Genomic DNA, 6,580 nt, shown 5'->3' with positions numbered 1-6,580 from the left:
GTGACGGAACTGCATGCACGCCCTGCACGCCCTGCTTTAGATCCTGTCCCCAGAGGGGTCCTGAGCCGGAGGAGGCTATTTCTGTTTGCACAAAAAAGAAGCTGCAGAAAAAAGTAAGCATTTGGGACCCACCTCCTGTGCGTCCTTAAATGGAGCCTGAACAACATCCAGGGGGTGGGATTTTGGACCCACAAACCCACCCACCGGGCGGCTTGCAGCCTGAAGCCAAGGCCTAGCCCGGCATTGCAGAGGTCAGCAGGAAATGACACGTGTCCGATGGGTTTATGCATTTATTATTTATTTTTAAACTTTTCTATTTTTTTCCCTAAAGATTGGCACTTGAGCTAACATCTGTTGCCAATCTTTTTTTGCTTCTTCTTCTCCCCAAAGCCCCCCAGCACATAGCTGTATATTCTAGTTGTGAATTCCTCTGGTTCTGCTATGTGGGACGCCACCTCAGCATGGCCTGACAAGCGGTGCCATGTACCCGCCCAGGATCCGAACTAGCGAAACCCTGGACTGCCGAAGCAGAGCGCACAAACTTAACCACTCGGCCACAGGGCCGGCCCCTAAACTTTTCTAAAACTGAAGTCTACGTAATACAGAAAGTGCACACATCCTAAGTGTTCCTCTCGAAGCATTTTCACACACTGATGTCACCGCGTCACCATCATCCAGGTTAAGACCCAGCACATGGCCAGCTGCCCCCAGGTCCCCCCCGTCTCTCAGCACCATGGGTTTTGTTGGTTTTGCGCTTTGTGTAAATGGAATCCTACAGCATGTTCTCTTTTGTGTCTGGCTTCCTTGGCCTGGCATTCCATGGGTTTATTTTTATCTCTCATCCCACCAGAGCAGCTTTCCTGAGGCGGGGAAAGATTCCAAGAAGCAGGTCCATCGGGCGATGGTGGCCCAGAGAAGTGATGACCACGTGGCCACCGTGGGTGACCGGGAGCCACTGTGGCACACTGCTGGCTTGAGGGCTTGTGGCTCTCCGTCGTGTGTCATTTGACCTCTCCAGTGGGCAATGTGTATTTTAATAAATTCATCAAAAGTTGGAAAACTATATAAAAGAATGATTTCATGCACAGCACTCAGAATCAACAACTTAAAGAACTTCCAGTCATTTTTTTTATTGAGGTGAAATTCACATTTCATAGAAAAAACCCATTTTAAAGTGTACAGTTCAGTGTTGCTTTTTAGTACATTCACCATGTTGTACAACGATCACCTTTATCTAGTTACGAAACATTTCCATCACCCCAAAAGGAAGCCCTGGACCCATGAGCGGTCACTCCCCATACCCCTCCCTCCCTCCAGCCCCCGGTAACCACTAATCCACCTTCTGTCTCTACAGAATGATCTATTCTGGATATTTCCTATAAAGGGGACCATATAAAAGGTAACCTTCTGTGTCCGGCTTCTTTCACGTAGCCTAGTGTTTTCGAGGTTCGTCCATGTTGTAGCATGTGTCAGGACTTCATTCCTTTTTATGGCTTCTAGTCATTTTTGCTCCAAGTCTTTTTTTTTTTTTTTTTAATGAAACATTACTGATAAGGTGCAAGAGTCCTCTCCTCCCTAGGGGCACTTCTGAACCCGGGTCCCTAACCCTCGTCCTGAAATTTGTCCTTCACAGTGTTTTGTAAAACTGGGAGTTGATTGACAACCCGGGACCTGTAGTTGCAGCTTCTTTTGGCCAATCAGAAGGCGCAGTTTCCCTGGGCCCCGCCCCGCGGCAGCCATTGGCTTCAGCGGCAGGGCACCACCCAGGTGGGCGTGAGCTCTGCGGTGGGTCGGCCGCGCCCGCACCTGCCCGGCTTCCCTCTCCCGCTGCTTCCTTCCCAGCCTCTGAGTCTGTCTGTACCCCTGAAAGATGCGCAGTCCAGGGGTTCCCAGACCCCTGCGTGGCAGGTCTCTGACCAGGTTTCCTCTCTGCAGATAAACAAAGAAAATGGGGGTCTGATTTAAGGATGGGCTTCTATTCTGAGAGACTCTCTTCTCTACTTTCTCAGTGTTGAGTTGTTCTTTTATGAGATAATTGTGATAGTAAATGGTGTAGTCCAGGGGTAGGCAGACCTTTTACGTGAAGGGCCAGCGAGTAGTTTCCGCTTTGCAGGACGTACGGTCTCTGTTGCTCTGCTCTGCCCTGTAGCAGGAAAGCAGCAATTTCAACATGCAAATGAATGACGGTGGCTGTGCCAATAAAACTTTATTGACAAGAATAAAATATACAACCTCATTTAATAAATGGTGGTAGTGGTTGTATATTTTAAATATCCTTTACTTGCAAAAATAAAAATTTAGCAGTTGTAGAAGTTGCTAGTCCTTGTGGCAGATACTTAATGTGAATGAAAATTTCTTGCCCCCTTGAAGTTGGGCGTGGTTGGATGACTTGCTTTGGGCAAGGAGATGTGAACAGAAGTGACACGTGTCACCTTCAGACGGAAGCATTTCCAGGCCATTGTGCACGGACAACAACAACATCGTCGTGGACCACGCCATCTACCACCACCATTGCGTCCACCAAAGGTGTGCATCACGGTGTCACATGCCTGTTCTTCCACGGAGATGATGGTGATGGCAGATGGTGAAGTAGAGAGTTTCATTGACCCATTTGCGAAGGATGGTTGGGGTCGAGGGTGGGGTGGAGGAGAAGCCGTGTCACCCAGCTGCAGTGATGCTGTGGTCATTGACTGATGTGTGAACACAGGGGAGGGGCAGAGGTTTATTTGGGTGGGGAAGCGACTGCTGGAATCAGTTTAATTCTGACATGTCAAGCTTGAGATGCCTTTTTAGACATCCAAATGGAGATGCCAGAAAAGGGGTTGGAAATATGGGTTCATTTTAGAAATCGTAAACTGGGGCTGCTGGCATATTTGGTTTAACTTGCATAGTATTTAACAGTAATGTAAACATAAAAAATTTAAAAATATTTTAAAAACACTAAAAAATTGGGGGTATTTTGCATTTATAAAATTCAAGTTGTTCAGCCTCCTTCTGAGTAATTGGAAGATCTGGCCCCTCTGGGCCCCCAATTCCCCAGGGCGGTGGTCTGCCGGAGCTGAGGGGCCACTGGCCCTTACAGTGGGACACAACTCTGCGGTTTGCATGTAGAGTCTCTGTCACTCCCTACAGGATCCTTGGTCCCGAATTTGCCTATCAGTTGCCATTAATTGTTTTGCTCAGGATGCTGCTGTCCAAGTAGCAGAGAGGAAGCCTAACTCTTTCTCCACATCCACGTCTCAGTCAAATCTGGGAGAGAAAAGATGCTGCAAGAGAGTCGTGTTTCAAAGAAATTAGGATGGCCGACGCTTTTTCTTACCCTCGGAGCATTTTCTTGCTATGTCAGCCCGCAGATCAATTTGAGCTGCCACCTGGTGAGGCAGCCTATACACCTGCAATTGGGATGGGCCCTGGCACCGTCTTGATAGCTTCCTTGGCTTTCGTTGGTCCAAGTGTTTGAATATGTCCTATATTTCAGTATAATTATTTTATAAAAATGAGTGGGAAATAGGAAATTGCTGGAACCAGGATGAGCAGTGAAAGACTTCCACGTTAATGCCATTGCAACCAAGATGGGTGTTGTATCAGTTACAGTTCTCCAGTGAAACAGAACCAATTATTTATTTATTGTGAGGAACTGGCTCACATGATTATGGAGGCTGAGAAGTGTCACAATCTGCCGTCCGCAAGCTGAAGACCCAGGAGAGCTGGTGATGTAATTCCAGCCCGAGTCGGGAGGCCTGAGAACCAGGGGAGATGATGCTGTAAATCCTGGTCCAAGCGTGGGCAACACGAGATGAAACGTGCCAGCTCAAGCAGCCAGGAAGCAGGAAGAAAAAGGGGCGAGTTCCTCCTTCCTCCACTTCCTGTTTTCTTTGCCCTCAGTGGATTGGATGATGCTCATCCACACGGGGGAGGACCATCTGCTTTCCTGAGTCCCCCCATTCAAACGCTCATCTCATCCAGAAAGACCATCACAGACACGCCCAGGAACAGTGTCTAATCTGGGCACCCTGGTGGCCTGGTCAAGTTGACGTATAAAATTTGCCATCACAAGTGTCATTAGACAACATGGTACATCCCTGGCCCAAGACGGTGCTCACAGGAGCTAAATTTGATGGTTTTCTGTTCAGTCTTGAAAAAAAAAAAAAAAAACCCACACTAAAAAGCAGGTTCGAATCTGAACCATGGCACCAAGCAGCACATCTAAAGACAGAGGATGGTTAGGGACCTTGTAAAAACGCTTTCACTTTCTGAGAAGAGAAACTTCCTGGTGGAAAGTGGCTGCTGGGATTTTGAACACTGAACTTTCACACATGTTTTTAGGAGAGTCTCACATTTGAAAATCAGAGGTGCCTGTAATTTTATTATAGATTATATCGGACTATGAATGTCTCAAGGGCTGTGCAGCTCTGATTCCGTCACCAGCAGTGTCTTCCTTCTTTCAAAATACTAAGCACCTATTTTGTGCTGGGTCTTGTTCTATACACTGTGTGTATAATGGTGAGAAAAGCCAGATGTGACTCCTGTCTTGCCAGGAGCACCAGGCTATTAGGGGAGTAAGATATTAGTAGGAATATTCCACGAGTACCTGTAGACTTGCTGGGAGTGGTGTGTATCGCCTGACGGCACGGCGGGTGGGGCAGGGTGGGGCCTGCTGCTCTCAGGCAGGGCTACCAGCTAAAGGCTGAAGATGAGTCGGAGTTTAATGGTGAGAAGGGGAAGGGAGCATTGTTGGGTCTGGGATTTGATTCGACTTTTCTCGTAAGCTAAGAAGTTAGCGTGTTACTGATCCATGGATGCTGGGAGAAGACACGAGACTCCTGGATCAGAGACGAGGGACTTCATTACTCCTCGCACAGTAAGCGCATGAACGTCAGCATGCGGGTCCCCCAGGGGAGACGTGGTGGGTTTGAGTGACAGTCAAGGAACACTGAGCCTGGGGACCAGCCGTTTGACAGCAACAGTAAGTGGGCTTGCAGACCTGTATTTCAGTCCAATTGTCCCTCAGCGTTGCTGGCTACAACACAGCCCTGAGAAAGGGCCTGTGTAAAGAGCACCAGGGACTTGCATTCTTGGCACATCCGGTGTATTAGCTTTTAGCTTTTTATCACTGCTTAGTAAGCCGTCACAATTTAGGGATTTGAACGAACACCATTAAAAGAACACCACAGCTCTGTAGGTCAGAAATCCTGATGGGCTGCTGTTTTCTGCTTAGGGTCTCAGAAGGCCAAGATCAAGGTGTCAGCCAGCCTGAGCTCTTACCCGGAGGCTCTGCGGGGAGAGTTCTCTCCTAGGCTGATTCAAGTCTTTGGCAGAATACAGTTCTGGAAGACTGGGGTCCACATTTTCTTTCTGGTTGTTGGCCAGGAAGCATTTTCAGCTTCTGGAGGCTGCTCTTCCTTCTCCTCTTTTAAGGGTTCCTGTGATTCTGATGGGCCCACCTGGACAAACCAGATAATCTTCCATCTGAAGATCAAAGACGCCGTGGAACATAATGTAATCGCAGGTTCTGGGGCCAAGGGTGGGAATCCTGGGAGCAGGGAGGGGATTTCCAGAATCCTCACACAGGTGTGCTCTGGGCAGAGCAAACAGCTGGCACGTGGCGGGCTCTCAGCAAGCCTGTGGGACATTCCAAAGGTGGTTTGTGGCATCTCTGAAGTTGCCCAGAGCGGAGTTCGAGAGCTGCCTTTCCTGCTGCAGGGCCTGAGGCAGCTCACCTCCCCTGCCTAGCTGCCCTTCTCCGCTGTCGCAGGGCTCAGGGCAAGACTGGGTTTGCAGGGCCGCTCTGAAGACAACATGGACTGAGCACGATGTCTGCTAAGTGGCCAGCCGGTCGACCTGCAGAGACAGGATGGACCTCACCCAAAACTGAGTCCGAGGCAGAGACTGATGGTGCCACACACCAAGAGGGCAGGAACGAACTTATTTACTTACATGGCGAGGATTCCTGGAGAGAGGGGGCAGGCTTCCCCAGCTGGTCGCAAAATGGCTTGAGAATGCTGGGAAAGGTGACTGGTTGGGGTTTTGATGGTAGTCCGGGGAGTGAGGTGGAGGTGAGGGTTCCCACGCATGGTTTGAACTTCCCATTGGTGCCAAAGGAGCGGGCACCAAGGCTTTCTTCCCAGCGTGCCCGGATGTGGGCAGAAGGGGAGGAGTGTCAGCAGTCAGACATCACAAAGTGGGGTCAGACTATTACACTGGCAGCAGAGGCCCAATAAAGGCAATGAGCATTAGCCATTGTTTTAGCCCCTTCCCCGCCCCACTGTGGCTGTCCAGCCTCCCTTTTCCCATAAGCGGCATCAGCCCGGCTCAACCCCCTTCTGCAGGCCGGCCTGCGCCCCGCCCTCTGCCTCTGGGACTGACTCTGCTCCATGGCGCTGTGCCCGCCACACGCATGAGTGGCCTTCACCCAGTGCACCCGGATCAGCGTTCCGTGTGCACCCTCGTGGGAATGTTATAGTCACACATCGAGAAGCAAGAGAGAGGTGCCCGCACAGTAAACCACTCAGACATACCCACGCACAGACACACAGGCAGCAGCGGCTCCCCCTTGTGCGTAATTTCTCCGGGGGAGCAG

This window comes from Equus przewalskii, chromosome 21, assembly GCF_037783145.1.
Source record: "Equus przewalskii isolate Varuska chromosome 21, EquPr2, whole genome shotgun sequence".
Classification (NCBI taxonomy): Eukaryota; Metazoa; Chordata; class Mammalia; order Perissodactyla; family Equidae; genus Equus; species Equus przewalskii.
This window is presented reverse-complemented; position numbering follows the sequence as displayed.